Source organism: Heptranchias perlo, unplaced genomic scaffold, assembly GCF_035084215.1.
Source record: "Heptranchias perlo isolate sHepPer1 unplaced genomic scaffold, sHepPer1.hap1 HAP1_SCAFFOLD_286, whole genome shotgun sequence".
Taxonomy (NCBI): Eukaryota; Metazoa; Chordata; class Chondrichthyes; order Hexanchiformes; family Hexanchidae; genus Heptranchias; species Heptranchias perlo.
The window spans coordinates 162114-182775 of NW_027139298.1; the positions used below are offsets into that span (position 1 = coordinate 162114).

General features: G+C 47.5%; 1 protein-coding gene across 1 annotated transcript in view; it reads left to right on the forward strand.

The window, feature by feature from the left end:
* Positions 1 to 664: 664 nt before the first annotated feature.
* Positions 665 to 20662, forward strand: part of LOC137310884 (zinc finger protein 572-like) — an 88126-nt gene continuing 68128 nt past the window's right edge. The window contains exon 1 of the mRNA XM_067978433.1: positions 665 to 791. The gene's annotated coding sequence lies outside the window, so the exon portion shown is untranslated. The remainder of the gene's footprint in view (positions 792 to 20662) is intronic.

The following is a 20662-nucleotide window of genomic DNA, read 5'->3' on the forward strand; positions in this document are numbered from 1 at the left end:
GGACTGGGTCTAATTGTGTAAATTCACAGGGCGATGGGGTGTGGGTCTGATTGGGTAAATTCACAGGGCGATGGGGACTGGGTCTAATTGTGTAAATTCACAGGGCGATGGGGAGTGGGTCTAATTGGGTAAATTCACAGGGCGATGGGGTGTGGGTCTAATTGGGTAAATTCACAGGGCGATGGGGAGTGGGTCTAATTGGGTAAATTCACAGGGCGATGGGGTGTGGGTCTAATTGGATAAATTCACAGGGCGATGGGGAGTGGGTCCAATTGGGTAAATTCACAGGGTGATGGGGAGTGGGTCTGATTGGATAAATTCACAGGGCGATGGGGAGTGGGTCCAATTGGGTAAATTCACAGGGTGATGGGGAGTGGGTCTGATTGGGTAAATTCACAGGGCGATGGGGTGTGGGTCTAATTGGGTAAATTCACAGGGCGATGGGGTCGTCACGATGGGCCGAATGGCCTCCTCCAGTGCTGGATCTTCAACACTCCATCCCTCTGCTGGTCCAGTGCCTCATGACCCGCTTGTCCCCGCCCCTCGCTCTCCATTGGTCGAAGCCCGCGTCAATCGTTTCGACAAGCGGTGCTGATCATTGATTGGCCAGAGGCTTCCAGTACGTCCCACCCCTTTAATGGCAGCGGGCGGGCCCCAGAATCCACCGTGCGGCAGAAACCGCCCTATGCGGCCGGGCGGCACGGACTGCGCAGGCGCGGGTCGTCCCTGGGCCGAGAAGTCGCCGAGAGTCGCGGCCCGGAGAGGCGGACGATCGCTGCGGCCGGAGGCAGGTGAGAGGCGAGGCTTCGGCGCCAGGCCTGGTACCGGGCCAGGCTGAGGGGCAGCACGGGAGGCGAAGGCTTCGGGGCCGGAGGAGAGGCAGCAGGAGCGGCCGAGGGTTCGGGCCCGGTGGTGGGGCGGGAGGAGAGGCCGAGGCTTCGGGCCTGGTTATTGGGTGGGATGACCCCGTGATCTGGATATTATGGTCTGTGAGGGGGATCTGGATATTATGGTCTGTGAGGGGGATCTGGATATTATGGTCTGTGAGGGGGATCTGGATATTATGGTCTGTGAGGGGGGATCTGGATATTATGGTCTGTGAGGGGGGATCTGGATATTATGGTCTGTGAGTGGGGATCTGGATATTATGGTCTGTGAGGGGGATCTGGATATTATGGTCTGTGAGGGGGGATCTGGATATTATGGTCTGTGAGAGGGATCAGGATATTATGGTCTGTGAGGGGGATCTGGATATTATGGTCTGCGAGGGGGATCTGGATATTATGGTCTGTGAGGGGGGATCAGGATATTATGGTCTGTGAGAGGGGATCTGGATATTATGGTCTGTGAGGGGGATCTGGATATTATGGTCTGTGAGAGGGGATCTGGATATTATGGTCTGTGAGGGGGATCTGGATATTATGGTCTGTGAGGGGGGATCTGGATATTATGGTCTGTGAGAGGGGATCTGGATATTATGGTCTGTGAGGGGGATCTGGATATTATGGTCTGTGAGAGGGGATCTGGATATTATGGTCTGTGAGGGGGATCTGGATATTATGGTCTGTGAGGGGGGATCTGGATATTATGGTCTGTGAGAGGGATCAGGATATTATGGTCTGTGAGGGGGATCTGGATATTATGGTCTGTGAGGGTGGATCTGGATATTATGGTCTGTGAGAGGGATCTGGATATTATGGTCTGTGAGGGGGATCTGGATATTATGGTCTGTGAGGGGGATCTGGATATTATGGTCTGTGAGGGGGATCTGGATATTATGGTCTGTGAGGGTTGATCTGGATATTATGGTCTGTGAGGGGGATCTGGATATTATGGTGTGAGGGGGATCTGGATATTATGGTCTGTGAGGGGGATCTGGATATTATGGTCTGTGAGAGGGGATCTGGATATTATGGTCTGTGAGGGGGATCTGGATATTATGGTCTGTGAGGGGGATCTGGATATTATGGTCTGTGAGGGGGGATCTGGATATTATGGTCTGTGAGAGGGAGATCTGGATATTATGGTCTGTGAGGGGGATCTGGATATTATGGTCTGTGAGGGGGATCTGGATATTATGGTCTGTGAGGGGGATCAGGATATTATGGTCTGTGAGGGGGATCTGGATATTATGGTCTGTGAGATGGATCTGGATATTATGGTCTGTGAGGGGGGATCTGGATATTCTGGTCTGTGAGGGGGATCTGGATATTATGGTCTGTGAGAGGGATCTGGATATTATGGTCTGTGAGATGGATCTGGATATTATGGTCTGTGAGGGGGATCTGGATATTATGGTCTGTGAGGGGATCTGGATATTATGGTCTGTGAGAGGGATCTGGATATTATGGTCTGTGAAATGGGATCTGGATATTATGGTCTGTGAGGGGGATCTGGATATTTTGGTCTGTGAGAGGGGATCTGGATATTATGGTCTGTGAGGGGTATCTGGATATTATGGTCTGTGAGATGGATCGGGATATTATGGTCTGTGAGGGGGGATCTGGATATTATGGTCTGTGAGGAGGGATCTGGATATTATGGTCTGTGAGTGGGGATCTGGATATTATGGTCTGTGAGGGGGATCTGGATATTATGGTCTGTGAGATGGATCTGGATATTATGGTCTGTGAGGGGGATCTGGATATTATGGTCTGTGAGGGTGGATCTGGATATTCTGTTCTGTGAGAGGGATCTGGATATTATGGTCTGTGAGGGTGGATCTGGATATTATGGTCTGTGAGGGGGGATCAGGATATTATGGTCTGTGAGGGTGGATCTGGATATTATGGTCTGTGAGGGTGGATCTGGATATTATGGTCTGTGAGAGGGATCTGGATATTATGGTCTGTGAGGGGGATCTGGATATTATGGTCTGTGAGGGGGATCTGGATATTATGGTCTGTGAGTGGGGATCTGGATATTATGGTCTGTGAGGGTTGATCTGGATATTATGGTCTGTGAGGGGGATCTGGATATTATGGTCTGTGAGGGGGATCTGGATATTATGGTCTGTGAGGGGGATCAGGATATTATGGTCTGTGAGGGGGATCTGGATATTATGGTCTGAGGGGGATCTGGATATTATGGTCTGTGAGGGGGATCTGGATATTATGGTCTGTGAGGGTTGATCAGGATATTATGGTCTGTGAGGGGGGATCAGGATATTATGGTCTGTGAGGGGGGATCTGGATATTATGGTCTGTGAGGGTGGATCTGGATATTATGGTCTGTGAGGGTGGATCTGGATATAGGGGATCTGGATATAATGGTCTGTGAGGGGGGATCTGGATATTATGGTCTGTGAGGGGGATCTGGATATTATGGTCTGTGAGGCTGGATCTGGATATTATGGTCTGTGAGGGGGATCTGGATATTATGGTCTGTGAGGGGGATCTGGATATTATGGTCTGTGAGAGGGGATCTGGATATTATGGTCTGTGAGGGGGGATCTGGATATTATGGTCTGTGAGGGGGGATCTGGATATTATGGTCTGTGAGGGGGGATCTGGATATTATGGTCTGTGAGAGGGAGATCTGGATATTATGGTCTGTGAGAGGGATCTGGATATTATGGTCTGTGAGGGGGATCTGGATATTATGGTCTGTGAGGGGGATCTGGATATTATGGTCTGTGAGGGGGAATCTGGATATTATGGTCTGTGAGGGGGATCTGGATATTATGGTCTGTGAGATGGATCTGGATATTATGGTCTGTGAGGGGGGATCTGGATATTCTGGTCTGTGAGGGGGATCTGGATATTATGGTCTGTGAGAGGGATCTGGATATTATGGTCTGTGAGATGGATCTGGATATTATGGTCTGTGAGGGGGATCTGGATATTATGGTCTGTGAGGGGATCTGGATATTATGGACTGTGAGGGGGATCTGGATATTATGGTCTGTGAGGGGGGATCTGGATATTTTGGTCTGTGAGAGGGATCTGGATATTATGGTCTGTGAAATGGGATCTGGATATTATGGTCTGTGAGGGGGATCTGGATATTATGGTCTGTGAGGGGGATCTGGATATTATGGTCTGTGAGAGGGGATCTGGATATTTTGGTCTGTGAGAGGGGATCTGGATATTATGGTCTGTGAGGGGTATCTGGATATTATGGTCTGTGAGATGGATCGGGATATTATGGTCTGTGAGGGGGGATCTGGATATTATGGTCTGTGAGGAGGGATCTGGATATTATGGTCTGTGAGTGGGGATCTGGATATTATGGTCTGTGAGGGGGATCTGGATATTATGGTCTGTGAGATGGATCTGGATATTATGGTCTGTGAGGGGGATCTGGATATTATGGTCTGTGAGGGGGGATCTGGATATTCTGGTCTGTGAGGGGGATCTGGATATTATGGTCTGTGAGGGTGGATCTGGATATTATGGTCTGTGAGGGTGGATCTGGATATTATGGTCTGTGAGGGTGGATCTGGATATTATGGTCTGTGAGGGTGGATCTGGATATTATGGTCTGTGAGGGTGGATCTGGATATTATGGTCTGTGAGATGGATCTGGATATTATGGTCTGTGAGGGGGATCTGGATATTATGGTCTGTGAGGGGATCTGGATATTATGGTCTGTGAGAGGGATCTGGATATTATGGTCTGTGAAATGGGATCTGGATATTATGGTCTGTGAGGGGGATCTGGATATTATGGTCTGTGAGAGGGGATCTGGATATTATGGTCTGTGAGAGGGGATCTGGATATTATGGTCTGTGAGGGGGGATCTGGATATTATGGTCTGTGAGGGTGGATCTGGATATTATGGTCTGTGAGAGGGGATCTGGATATTATGGTCTGTGAGATGGATCGGGATATTATGGTCTGTGAGGGGGATCTGGATATTATGGTCTGTGAGAGGGATCTTGATATTATGGTCTGTGTGGAGGGGATCTGGATATTATGGTCTGTGAGGGGGATCTGGATATTATGGTCTGTGAGGGGGATCTGGATATTATGGTCTGTGAGATGGATCTGGATATTATGGTCTGTGAGGGGGATCTGGATATTATGGTCTGTGAGGGGATCTGGATATTATGGTCTGTGAGAGGGATCTGGATATTATGGTCTGTGAAATGGGATCTGGATATTATGGTCTGTGAGGGGGATCTGGATATTATGGTCTGTGAGAGGGGATCTGGATATTATGGTCTGTGAGAGGGGATCTGGATATTATGGTCTGTGAGGGGGGATCTGGATATTATGGTCTGTGAGGGTGGATCTGGATATTATGGTCTGTGAGAGGGGATCTGGATATTATGGTCTGTGAGATGGATCGGGATATTATGGTCTGTGAGGGGGATCTGGATATTATGGTCTGTGAGATGGATCTGGATATTATGGTCTGTGAGGGGGGATCTGGATATTATGGTCTGTGAGAGGGGATCTGGATATTATGGTCTGTGAGATGGATCGGGATATTATGGTCTGTGAGGGGGATCTGGATATTATGGTCTGTGAGATGGATCTGGATATTATGGTCTGTGAGGGGGATCTGGATATTGTGGTCTGTGAGAGGGGATCTGGATATTATGGTCTGTGAGGGGTTCTGGATATTATGGTCTGTGAGAGGGATCTGGATATTATGGTCTGTGAGGCTGGATCTGGATATGATGGTCTGTGAGGGGGATCTGGATATTATGGTCTGTGTGGGTGGATCTGGATATTATGGTCTGTGAGGGGGATCTGGATATTATGGTCTGTGAGTGGGATCTGGATATTATGGTCTGTGAGAGGGGATCTGGATATTATGGTCTGTGAGGGTTGATCTGGATATTATGGTCTGTGAGAGGGATCTGGATATTATGGTCTGTGAGGGTGGATCTGGATATTATGGTCTGTGAGGGGGGATCAGGATATTATGGTCTGTGAGGGTGGATCTGGATATTATGGTCTGTGGGGGTGGATCTGGATATTATGGTCTGTGAGGGTGGATCTGGATATTATGGTCTGTGAGGGTGGATCTGGATATTATGGTCTGTGAGAGGGATCTGGATATTATGGTGTGTGAGGGGGGATCTGGATATTATGGTCTGTGAGTGGGGATCAGGATATTATGGTCTGTGAGAGGGATCTGGATATTATGGTCTGTGAGGGGGATCTGGATATTATGGTCTGTGAGGGGGATCTGGATATTATGGTCTGTGAGTGGGATCTGGATATTATGGTCTGTGAGGGTGGATCAGGATATTATGGTCTGTGAGGGGGATCTGGATATTATGGTCTGTGAGGGTTGATCAGGATATTATGGTCTGTGAGAGGGGATCTGGATATTATGGTCTGAGGGGGATCTGGATATTATGGTCTGTGAGGGGGGATCTGGATATTATGGTCTGTGAGGGGGATCTGGATATTATGGTCTGTGAGGGGGATCTGGATATTATGGTCTGTGAGGGGGGATCTGGATATTATGGTCTGCGAGGGTTGATCTGGATATTATGGTCTGTGAGGGGGGATCAGGATATTATGGTCTGTGAGGGGGATCTGGATATTATGGTCTGTGAGAGGGGATCTGGATATTATGGTCTGTGAGGGTGGATCTGGATATTATGGTCTGTGAGGGGGGATCTGGATATTATGGTCTGTGAGGGGGATCTGGATATTCTGGTCTGCGAGGGTTGATCTGGATATTATGGTCTGTGAGGGGGGATCAGGATATTATGGCCTGTGAGGGTGGATCTGGATATTATGGTCTGTGAGGGTGGATCTGGATATTATGGTCTGTGAGAGGGGATCTGGATATTATGGTCTGTGAGGGGGGATCTGGATATTATGGTCTGTGAGGGGGATCTGGATATTATGGTCTGTGAGGCTGGATCTGGATATGATGGTCTGTGAGGGGGATCTGGATATTATGGTCTGTGAGGGGGATCTGGATATTATGGTCTGTGAGAGGGGATCTGGATATTATGGTCTGTGAGGGTGGATCTGGATATTATGGTCTGTGAGGGGGATCTGGATATTATGGTCTGTGAGGGGGGATCTGGATATTATGGTCTGTGAGGGTGGATCTGGATATTATGGTCTGTGAGGGTGGATCTGGATATTATGGTCTGTGAGAGGGGATCTGGATATTATGGTCTGTGAGGGGGGATCTGGATATTATGGTCTGTGTGGGGGATCTGGATATTATGGTCTGTGAGGCTGGATCTGGATATTATGGTCTGTGAGGGGGATCTGGATATTATGGTCTGTGAGGGGGATCTGGATATTATGGTCTGTGAGAGGGGATCTGGATATTATGGTCTGTGAGGGGGGATCTGGATATTATGGTCTGTGAGGGTGGATCTGGATATTATGGTCTGTGAGGGGGGATCTGGATATTATGGTCTGTGAGGGCGATCTGGATATTCTGGTCTGTGAGCGGGATCTGGATATTATGGTCTGTGAGGGGGATCTGGATATTATGGTCTGTGAGGGGGATCTGGATATTATGGTCTGTGAAATGGGATCTGGATATTATGGTCTGTGAGGGGGATCTGGATATTATGGTCTGTGAGAGGGGATCTGGATATTTTGGTCTGTGAGAGGGGATCTGGATATTATGGTCTGTGAGGGGTATCTGGATATTATGGTCTGTGAGATGGATCGGGATATTATGGTCTGTGAGGGTTGATCTGGATATTATGGTCTGTGAGGGTGGATCTGGATATTATGGTCTGTGAGGGTGGATCTGGATATTATGGTCTGTGAGGGTGGATCTGGATATTATGGTCTGTGAGGGTGGATCTGGATATTATGGTCTGTGAGATGGATCTGGATATTATGGTCTGTGAGGGGGATCTGGATATTATGGTCTGTGAGGGGGGATCTGGATATTCTGGTCTGAGAGGGGGATCTGGATATTATGGTCTGTGAGAGGGATCTGGATATTATGGTCTGTGAGATGGATCTGGATATTATGGTCTGTGAGGGGGATCTGGATATTATGGTCTGTGAGGGGATCTGGATATTATGGTCTGTGAGAGGGATCTGGATATTATGGTCTGTGAAATGGGATCTGGATATTATGGTCTGTGAGGGGGATCTGGATATTATGGTCTGTGAGAGGGGATCTGGATATTATGGTCTGTGAGAGGGGATCTGGATATTATGGTCTGTGAGGGGGGATCTGGATATTATGGTCTGTGAGGGTGGATCTGGATATTATGGTCTGTGAGAGGGGATCTGGATATTATGGTCTGTGAGATGGATCGGGATATTATGGTCTGTGAGGGGGATCTGGATATTATGGTCTGTGAGATGGATCTGGATATTATGGTCTGTGAGGGGGGATCTGGATATTATGGTCTGTGAGAGGGGATCTGGATATTATGGTCTGTGAGATGGATCGGGATATTATGGTCTGAGGGGGATCTGGATATTATGGTCTGTGAGATGGATCTGGATATTATGGTCTGTGAGGGGGATCTGGATATTGTGGTCTGTGAGAGGGGATCTGGATATTATGGTCTGTGAGGGGTTCTGGATATTATGGTCTGTGAGGGGGATCTGGATATTATGGTCTGTGAGTGGGATCTGGATATTATGGTCTGTGAGAGGGGATCTGGATATTATGGTCTGTGAGGCTGGATCTGGATATGATGGTCTGTGAGGGGGATCTGGATATTATGGTCTGTGTGGGTGGATCTGGATATTATGGTCTGTGAGTGGGATCTGGATATTATGGTCTGTGAGTGGGATCTGGATATTATGGTCTGTGAGAGGGGATCTGGATATTATGGTCTGTGAGGGTTGATCTGGATATTGTGGTCTGTGAGGGTGGATCTGGATATTATGGTCTGTGAGAGGGATCTGGATATTATGGTCTGTGAGGGTGGATCTGGATATTATGGTCTGTGAGGGGGGATCAGGATATTATGGTCTGTGAGGGTGGATCTGGATATTATGGTCTGTGGGGGTGGATCTGGATATTATGGTCTGTGAGGGTGGATCTGGATATTATGGTCTGTGAGGGTGGATCTGGATATTATGGTCTGTGAGGGTGGATCTGGATATTATGGTCTGTGAGAGGGATCTGGATATTATGGTGTGTGAGGGGGGATCTGGATATTATGGTCTGTGAGGGGGATCTGGATATTATGGTCTGTGAGTGGGGATCAGGATATTATGGTCTGTGAGAGGGATCTGGATATTATGGTCTGTGAGGGGGATCTGGATATTATGGTCTGTGAGGGGGATCTGGATATTATGGTCTGTGAGTGGGGATCTGGATATTATGGTCTGTGAGAGGGATCTGGATATTATGGGCTGTGAGGGGGATCTGGATATTATGGTCTGTGAGTGGGGATCTGGATATTATGGTCTGTGAGGGGGATCTGGATATTATGGTCTGTGAGGGTTGATCTGGATATTATGGTCTGTGAGGGGGATCTGGATATTATGGTCTGTGAGGGGGATCTGGATATTATGGTCTGTGAGGGGGATCAGGATATTATGGTCTGTGAGGGGGATCTGGATATTGTGGTCTGAGGGGGATCTGGATATTATGGTCTGTGAGGGTGATCTGGATATTATGGTCTGTGAGGGTTGATCAGGATATTATGGTCTGTGAGAGGGGATCTGGATATTATGGTCTGAGGGGGATCTGGATATTATGGTCTGTGAGGGGGGATCTGGATATTATGGTCTGTGAGGGGGATCTGGATATTATGGTCTGTGAGGGGGATCTGGATATTATGGTCTGTGAGGGGAATCTGGATATTATGGTCTGTGAGGGGGGATCTGGATATTATGGTCTGCGAGGGTTGATCTGGATATTATGGTCTGTGAGGGGGGATCAGGATATTATGGTCTGTGAGGGGGGATCTGGATATTATGGTCTGTGAGAGGGGATCTGGATATTATGGTCTGTGAGGGTGGATCTGGATATTATGGTCTGTGAGGGTGGATCTGGATATTATGGTCTGTGAGGGGGGATCTGGATATTATGGTCTGCGAGGGGATCTGGATATTATGGTCTGTGAGAGGGGATCTGGATATTATGGTCTGTGAGGGGGATCTGGATATTATGGTCTGTGAGGGTTGATCTGGATATTATGGTCTGTGAGGGTTGATCTGGATATTATGGTCTGTGAGGGGGGATCTGGATATTATGGTCTGTGAGGGTGGATCTGGATATTATGGTCTGTGAGTGGGGATCTGGATATTATGGTCTGTGAGGGGGATCTGGATATTATGGTCTGTGAGAGGGGATCTGGATATTATGGTCTGTGAGGGGGGATCTGGATATTATGGTCTGTGAGGGGGATCTGGATATTATGGTCTGTGAGGCTGGATCTGGATATTATGGTCTGTGAGGGGGGATCTGGATATTATGGTCTGTGAGGGGGGATCTGGATATTATGGTCTGTGAGAGGGATCTGGATATTATGGTCTGTGAGGGCGATCTGGATATTATGGTCTGTGAGAGGGATCTGGATATTATGGTCTGTGAGGGGGATCTGGATATTATGGTCTGTGAGGGGGATCTGGATATTATGGTCTGTGAGGGGGATCTGGATATTATGGTCTGTGAGAGGGATCAGGATATTATGGTCTGTGAGATGGATCTGGATATTATGGTCTGTGAGGGGGATCTGGATATTATGGTCTGTGAGGGGGGATCTGGATATTCTGGTCTGTGAGGGGGATCTGGATATTATGGTCTGTGAGAGGGATCTGGATATTATGGTCTGTGAGATGGATCTGGATATTATGGTCTGTGAGGGGGATCTGGATATTATGGTCTGTGAGGGGATCTGGATATTATGGTCTGTGAGAGGGATCTGGATATGATGGTCTGTGAAATGGGATCTGGATATTATGGTCTGTGACGGGGGATCTGGATATTATGGTCTGTGAGAGGGGATCTGGATATGATGGTCTGTGAGGGGGGATCTGGATATTATGGTCTGTGTGGGTGGATCTGGATATTATGGTCTGTGAGGGGGATCTGGATATTATGGTCGGTGAGTGGGATCTGGATATTATGGTCTGTGAGAGGGGATCTGGATGTTATGGTCTGTGAGGGTTGATCTGGATATTATGGTCTGTGAGGGTGGATCTGGATATTATGGTCTGTGAGAGGGATCTGGATATTATGGTCTGTGAGGGGGGATCAGGATATTATGGTCTGTGGGGGTGGATCTGGATATTATGGTCTGTGAGGGTGGATCTGGATATTATGGTCTGTGAGGGTGGATCTGGATATTATGGTCTGTGAGAGGGATCTGGATATTATGGTGTGTGAGGGGGGATCTGGATATTATGGTCTGTGAGGGGGATCTGGATATTATGGTCTGTGAGTGGGGATCTGGATATTATGGTCTGTGAGAGGGATCTGGATATTATGGTCTGTGAGGGTTGATCTGGATATTCTGGTCGGTGAGGGGGATCTGGATATTATGGTCTGTGAGGGGGGATCTGGATATTATGGTCTGTGAGTGGGATCTGGATATTATGGTCTGTGAGGGGGATCTGGATATTATGGTCTGTGAGTGGGGATCTGGATATTCTGGTCTGTGAGGGGGATCTGGATATTATGGTCTGTGAGGGGGATCTGGATATTATGGTCTGTGAGTGGGGATCTGGATATTATGGTCTGTGAGAGGGATCTGGATATTATGGGCTGTGAGGGGGATCTGGATATTATGTTCTGTGTGGGGATCTGGATATTATGGTCTGTGAGGGGGATCTGGATATTATGGTCTGTGAGAGGGATCTGGATATTATGGTCTGTGAGGGGGATCTGGATATTATGGTCTGTGTGGGGATCTGCATATTATGGTCTGTGAGGGTGGATCTGGATATTATGGTCTGTGAGGGGGATCTGGATATTGTGGTCTGTGAGAGGGATCTGGATATTATGGTCTGTGAGAGGGATCTGGATATTATGGTCTGTGAGAGGGATCTGGATATTATGGTCTGTGAGGGGGATCTGGATATTATGGTCTGTGAGGGGGATCAGGATATTATGGTCTGTGAGGGTGGATCTGGATATTATGGTCTGTGAGGGGGATCAGGATATTATGGTCTGTGAGAGGGATCTGGATATTATGGTCTGTGAGAGGGATCTGGATATTATGGTCTGTGAGAGGGATCTGGATATTATGGTCTGTGAGGGGGATCTGGATATTATGGTCTGTGAGGGGGATCTGGATATTATGGTCTGTGAGAGGGATCTGGATATTATGGTCTGTGAGGGTTGATCTGGATATTATGGTCTGTGAGGGTGGATCTGGATATTATGGTCTGTGAGAGGGGATCTGGATATTATGGTCTGTGAGGGGGATCTGGATATTATGGTCTGTGAGAGGGATCTGGATATTATGGTCTGTGAGTGAGGATCTGGATACTATGGTCTGTGAGGGTGGATCTGGATATTATGGTCTGTGAGGGGGGATCTGGATATTATGGTCTGTGAGGGTGGATCTGGATATTATGGTCTGTGAGAGGGGATCTGGATATTATGGTCTGTGAGGGGGATCTGGATATTATGGTCTGTGAGAGGGGATCTGGATATTATGGTCTGTGAGGGTTGATCTGGATATTATGGTCTGTGAGGGTGGATCTGGATATTATGGTCTGTGAGAGGGGATCTGGATATTATGGTCTGTGAGGGGGATCTGGATATTATGGTCTGTGAGGGTGGATCTGGATATTATGGTCTGTGAGGGTGGATCTGGATATTATGGTCTGTGAGGGGGGATCTGGATATTATGGTCTGTGAGGGACATCTGGATATTCTGGTCTGCGAGGGTTGATCTGGATATTATGGTCTGTGAGGGGGGATCAGGATATTATGGTCTGTGAGGGTGATCTGGATATTATGGTCTGTGAGTGGATCTGGATATTATGGTCTGTGAGGGGGGATCTGGATATTATGGTCTGTGAGGGTGGATCTGGATATTATGGTCTGTGAGGGTGGATCTGGATATTATGGTCTGTGAGGGGGGATCTGGATATTATGGTCTGTGAGGGGGATCTGGATATTATGGTCTGTGAGTGGGGATCTGGATATTATGGTCTGTGAGAGCGGATCTGGATATTATGGTCTGTGAGTGGGGATCTGGATATTATGGTCTGTGAGGGTGGATCTGGATATTATGGTCTGTGAGGGGGGATCTGGATATTATGGTCTGTGAGGGGGATCTGGATATTATGGTCTGTGAGGGTGGATCTGGATATTATGGTCTGTGAGGGGGGATCTGGATATTATGGTCTGTGAGGGGGGATCTGGATATTATGGTCTGTGAGGGGGATCTGGATATTATGGTCTGTGAGGCTGGATCTGGATATTATGGTCTGTGAGGGAGATCTGGATATTATGGTCTGTGAGAGGGGATCTGGAAATTATGGTCTGTGAGGGTGGATCTGGATATTATGGTCTGTGAGGGGGGATCTGGATATTATGGTCTGTGAGGGGGGATCTGGATATTATGGTCTGTGAGAGGGATCTGGATATTATGGTCTGTGAGGGGGGATCTGGATATTATGGTCTGTGAGGGCGATCTGGATATTATGGTCTGTGAGAGGGATCTGGATATTATGGTCTGTGAGGGGGATCTGGATATTATGGTCTGTGAGGGGGATCTGGATATTATGGTCTGTGAGATGGATCTGGATATTATGGTCTGTGAGGGGGATCTGGATATTATGGTCTGTGAGGGGGGATCTGGATATTCTGGTCTGTGAGGGGGATCTCGATATTATGGTCTGTGAGAGGGATCTGGATATTATGGTCTGTGAGAGGGATCTGGATATTATGGTCTGTGAGGGGGATCTGGATATTATGGTCTGTGAGAGGGATCTGGATATTATGGTCTGTGAGGGGGATCTGGATATTATGGTCTGTGAGGGGGATCTGGATATTATGGTCTGTGAGTGGGATCTGGATATTATGGTCTGTGAGGGGGATCTGGATATTATGGTCTGTGAGGGTGGATCTGGATATTATGGTCTGTGAGAGGGGTTCTGGATATTATGGTCTGTGAGGGGGATCTGGATATTATGGTCTGTGAGGGGGGATCAGGATATTCTGGTCTGTGAGGGGGATCTGGATGTTATGGTCTGTGAGAGGGATCTGGATATTATGGTCTGTGAGGGTTGATCTGGATATTATGGTCTGTGAGGGGGATCTGGATATTATGGTCTGTGAGGGGATCTGGACATTATGGTCTGTGAGGGGATCTGGATATTATGGTCTGTGAGAGGGATCTGGATATTATGGTCTGTGAAACGGGATCTGGATATTATGGTCTGTGAGGGGGATCTGGATATTATGGTCTGTGAGAGGGGATCTGGATATTATGGTCTGTGAGGGGGATCTGGATATTATGGTCTGTGAGATGGATCGGGATATTATGGTCTGTGAGGGGGATCTGGATATTATGGTCTGTGAGATGGATCTGGATATTATGGTCTGTGAGGGGGATCTGGATATTGTGGTCTGTGAGAGGGGATCTGGATATTATGGTCTGTGAGGGGTTCTGGATATTATGGTCTGTGAGAGGGATCTGGATATTATGGTCTGTGAGGCTGGATCTGGATATGATGGTCTGTGAGGGGGATCTGGATATTATGGTCTGTGAGAGGGATCTGGATATTATGGTCTGTGATGGTGGATCTGGATATTATGGTCTGTGTGGGTGGATCTGGATATTATGGTCTGTGAGGGGGATCTGGATATTATGGTCTGTGTGGGTGGATCTGGATATTATGGTCTGTGAGGGGGATCTGGATATTATGGTCTGTGAGTGGGATCTGGATATTATGGTCTGTGAGAGGGGATCTGGATATTATGGTCTGTGAGGGTTGATCTGGATATTATGGTCTGTGAGGGTGGATCTGGATATTGTGGTCTGTGAGAGGGATCTGGATATTATGGTCTGTGAGGGTGGATCTGGATATTATGGTCTGTGAGGGGGGATCAGGATATGATGGTCTGTGGGGGTGGATCTGGATATTATGGTCTGTGAGGGTGGATCTGGATATTATGGTCTGTGAGGGTGGATCTGGATATTATGGTGTGTGAGGGGGGATCTGGATATTATGGTCTGTGAGGGGGATATGGATATTATGGTCTGTGAGTGGGGATCTGGATATTATGGTCTGTGAGAGGGATCTGGATATTATGGTCTGTGAGGGGGATCTGGATATTATGGTCTGTGAGGGGGATCTGGATATTATGGTCTGTGAGAGGGATCTGGATATTATGGTCTGTGAGGGGGATCTTGATATTATGGTCTGTGAGTGGGGATCTGGATATTATGGTCTGTGAGGGGGATCTGGATATTATGGTCTGTGAGGGTTGATCTGGATATTATGGTCTGTGAGGGGGATCTGGATATTATGGTCTGTGAGTGGGGATCTGGATATTATGGTCTGTGAGAGGGATCTGGATATTATGGTCTGAGGGGGATCTGGATATTATGGTCTGTGAGGGGGATCTGGATATTATGGTCTGTGAGGGTGGATCTGGATATTATGGTCTGTGAGGGGGATCTGGATATTATGGTCTGTGAGGGTTGATCTGGATATTATGGTCTGTGAGTGGGGATCTGGATATTATGGTCTGTGAGAGGGATCTGGATATTATGGTCTGTGAGGGGATCTGGATATTATGGTCTGTGAGGGGGATCTGGATATTATGGTCTGTGAGGGTGGATCTGGATATTATGGTCTGTGAGGGGGATCTGGATATTATGGTCTGTGAGGGGGATCTGGATATTATGGTCTGAGGGGGATCTGGATATTATGGTCTGTGAGGGGGATCTGGATATTATGGTCTGTGAGGGTTGATCAGGATATTATGGTCTGTGAGAGGTGATCTGGATATTATGGTCTGTGAGGGGGATCTAGATATTATGGTCTGTGAGGGGGGATCTGGATATTATGGTCTGTGAGGGGGATCTGGATATTATGGTCTGTGAGGGTTGATCTGGATATTATGGTCTGTGAGTGGGGATCTGGATATTATGGTCTGTGAGAGGGATCTGGATATTATGGTCTGTGAGAGGGATCTGGATATTATGGTCTGTGAGGGGATCTGGATATTATGGTCTGTGAGGGGGATCTGGATATTATGGTCTGTGAGGGTTGATCTGGATATTATGGTCTGTGAGAGGGATCTGGATATTATGGTCTGTGAGAGGGGATCTGGATATTATGGTCTGTGAGGGTTGATCTGGATATTATGGTCTGTGAGGGGGATCTGGATATTATGGTCTGTGAGGGTGGATCTGGATATTATGGTCTGTGAGTGGGGATCTGGATATTATGGTCTGTGAGGGGGGATCTGGATATTATGGTCTGTGAGGGGGATCTGGATATTATGGTCTGTGAGGGTTGATCTGGATATTATGGTCTGTGAGTGGGGATCTGGATATTATGGTCTGTGAGAGGGGATCTGGATATTATGGTCTGTGAGGGGGGATCTGGATATTATGGTCTGTGAGGCGGATCTGGATATTCTGGTCTGTAAGTGGGGATCTGGATATTATGGTCTGTGAGAGGGATCTGGATATTATGGTCTGTGAGGGGGATCTGGAAATTATGGTCTGTGAGGGGGATCTGGATATTATGGTCTGTGAGTGGGGATCTGGATATTATGGTCTGTGAGAGGGATCTGGATATTATGGGCTGTGAGGGGGATCTGGATATTATGGTCTGTGAGTGGGGAGCTGGATATTATGGTCTGTGAGGGGGATCTGGATATTATGGTCTGTGAGGGTTGATCTGGATGTTATGGTCTGTGAGGGGGATCTGGATATTATGGTCTGTGAGTGGGGATCTGGATATTATGGTCTGAGGGGGATCTGGATATTATGGTCTGTGAGGGGGATCTGGATATTATGGTCTGTGAGGGTTGATCAGGATATTATGGTCTGTGAGAGGGGATCTGGATATTATGGTCTGAGGGGGATCTGGATATTATGGTCTGTGAGGGGGGATCTGGATATTATGGTCTGTGAGGGGGATCTGGATATTATGGTCTGTGAGGGTTGATCTGGATATTATGGTCTGTGAGTGGGGATCTGGATATTATGGTCTGTGAGAGGGATCTGGATATTATGGTCTGTGAGAGGGATCTGGATATTATGGTCTGTGAGGGGATCTGGATATTATGGTCTGTGAGGGGGATCTGGATATTATGGTCTGTGAGGGTGGATCTGGATATTATGGTCTGTGAGGGGGATCTGGATATTATGGTCTGTGAGGGGGATCAGGATATTATGGTCTGTGAGGGGGATCTGGATATTATGGTCTGTGAGGGTGGATCTGGATATTATGGTCTGTGAGAGGGGATCTGGATATTATGGTCTGAGGGGGATCAGGATATTATGGTCTGTGAGGGGGGATCTGGATATTATGGTCTGTGAGGGGGATCTGGATATTATGGTCTGTGAGGGGGATCTGGATATTATTGTCTGTGAGGGGGGATCTGGATATTATGGTCTGTGAGGGGGGATCTGGATATTATGGTCTGTGAGTGGGGATCTGGATATTATGGTCTGAGAGGGATCTGGATATTATGGTCTGTGAGAGGGATCTGGATATTATGGTCTGTGAGAGGATCTGGATATTATGGTCTGTGAGGGTTGATCTGGATATTATGGTCTGTGAGAGGGATCTGGATATTGTGGTCTGTGAGAGGGGATCTGGATATTATGGTCTGTGAGGGTTGATCTGGATATTATGGTCTGTGAGGGGGATCTGGATACTATGGTCTGTGAGGGTGGATCTGGATATTATGGTCTGTGAGTGGGGATCTGGATATTATGGTCTGTGAGGGGGGATCTGGATATTATGGTCTGTGAGGGGGATCTGGATATTATGGTCTGTGAGAGGGATCTGGATATTATGGTCTGTGAGGGGGGATCTGGATATTATGGTCTGTGAGGGGGATCTGGATATTATGGTCTGTGAGGGTGATCAGGATATTATGGTCTGTGAGTGGGGATCTGGATATTATGGTCTGTGAGAGGTGATCTGGATATTATGGTCTGTGAGGGGGGTTCTGGATATTATGGTCTGTGAGGGGGATCTGGATATTATGGTCTGTAAGTGGGGATCTGGATATTATGGTCTGTGAGAGGGATCTGGATATTATGGTCTGTGAGGGGGATCTGGAAATTATGGTCTGTGAGGGGCATCTGGATATTATGGTCTGTGAGTGGGGATCTGGACATTATGGGCTGTGAGGGGGATCTGGATATTATGGTCTGTGAGTGGGGATCTGGATATTATGGTCTGTGAGGGGGATCTGGAAATTATGGTCTGTGAGGGGGATCTGGATATTATGGTCTGAGAGGGGATCTGGATATTATGGGCTGTGAGGGGGATCTGGATATTATGGTCTGTGAGTGGGGATCTGGATATTATGGTCTGTGAGGGGGATCTGGATATTATGGTCTGTGAGGGTTGATCTGGATATTTTGGTCTTTGAGGGGGATCTGGATATTATGGTCTGTGAGTGGGGATCTGGATATTATGGTCTGAGGGGGATCTGGATATTATGGTCTGTGAGGGGGATCTGGATATTATGGTCTGTGAGAGGGGATCTGGATATTATGGTCTGAGGGGGATCTGGATATTATGGTCTGAGAGGGATCTGGATATTATGGTCTGTGAGGGGGATCTGGATATTATGGTCTGTGAGGGGGGATCTGGATATTATGGTCTGTGAGGGGGGATCTGGATATTATGGTCTGTGAGGGGGGATCTGGATATTATGGTCTGTGAGAGGGGATCTGGATATTATGGTCTGTGAGGGGGGATCTGGATATTATGGTCTGTGAGGGGGATCTGGATATTATGGTCTGTGAGGGTTGATCTGGATATTATGGTCTGTGAGTGGGGATCTGGATATTATGGTCTGTGAGAGGGATCTGGATATTATGGTCTGTGAGAGGGATCTGGATATTATGGTCTGTGAGGGGGATCTGGATATTATGGTCTGTGAGGGTTGATCTGGATATTATGGTCTGTGAGAGGGATCTGGATATTATGGTCTGTGAGAGGGGATCTGGATATTATGGTCTGTGAGGGTTGATCTGGATATTATGGTCTGTGAGGGGGATCTGGATATTATGGTCTGTGAGGGTGGATCTGGATATTATGGTCTGTGAGTGGGGATCTGGATATTATGGTCTGTGAGGGGGGATCTGGATATTATGGTCTGTGAGGGGGATCTGGATATTATGGTCTGTGAGGGTTGATCTGGATATTATGGTCTGTGAGTGGGGATCTGGATATTATGGTCTGTGAGGGGGGATCTGGATATTATGGTCTGTGAGGGGGATCTGGATATTATGGTCTGTGAGGGTGGATCTGGATATTATGGTCTGTGAGTGGGGATCTGGATATTATGGTCTGTGAGGGGGGATCTGGATATTATGGTCTGTGAGGGGGATCTGGATATTATGGTCTGTGAGGGTTGATCTGGATATTATGGTCTGTGAGTGGGGATCTGGATATTATGGTCTGTGAGAGGGATCTGGAAATTATGGTCTGTGAGGGGGATCTGGATATTATGGTCTGTGAGTGGGGATCTGGATATTATGGTCTGTGAGAGGGATCTGGATATTATGGGCTGTGAGGGGGATCTGGATATTATGGTCTGTGAGTGGGGAGCTGGATATTATGGTCTGTGAGGGGGATCTGGATATTATGGTCTGTGAGGGTTGATCTGGATATTATGGTCTGTGAGGGGGATCTGGATATTATGGTCTGTGAGTGGGGATCTGGATATTATGGTCTGAGGGGGATCTGGATATTATGGTCTGTGAGGGGGATCTGGATATTATGGTCTGTGAGGGTTGATCAGGATATTATGGTCTGTGAGAGGGGATCTGGATATTATGGTCTGAGGGGGATCTGGATATTATGGTCTGTGAGGGGGGATCTGGATATTATGGTCTGTGAGGGGGTATCTGGATATTATGGTCTGTGAGGGGGATCTGGATATTATGGTCTGTGAGGGTTGATCTGGATATTATGGTCTGTGAGTGGGGATCTGGATATTATGGTCTGTGAGAGGGATCTGGATATTATGGTCTGTGAGAGGGATCTGGATATTATGGTCTGTGAGAGGGATCTGGATATTATGGTCTGTGAGGGGATCTGGATATTATGGTCTGTGAGGGGTATCTGGATATTATGGTCTGTGAGGGTGGATCTGGATATTATGGTCTGTGAGGGGGATCTGGATATTATGGTCTGTGAGGGGGATCAGGATATGATGGTCTGTGAGGGGGATCTGGATATTATGGTCTGTGAGGGGGATCTGGATATTATGGTCTGTGAGGGTTGATCAGGATATTATGGTCTGTGAGAGGGGATCTGGATATTATGGTCTGAGGGGGATCTGGATATTATGGTCTGTGAGGGGGGATCTGGATATTATGGTCTGTGAGGGGGATCTGGATATTATGGTCTGTGAGAGGGGATCTGGATATTATGGTCTGAGGGGGATCTGGATATTATGGTCTGTGAGGGGGGATCTGGATATTATGGTCTGTGAGGGTTGATCTGGATATTATGGTCTGTGAGTGGGGATCTGGATATTATGGTCTGAGAGGGATCTGGATATTATGGTCTGTGAGAGGGATCTGGATATTATGGTCTGTGAGGGGATCTGGATATTATGGTCTGTGAGGGTTGATCT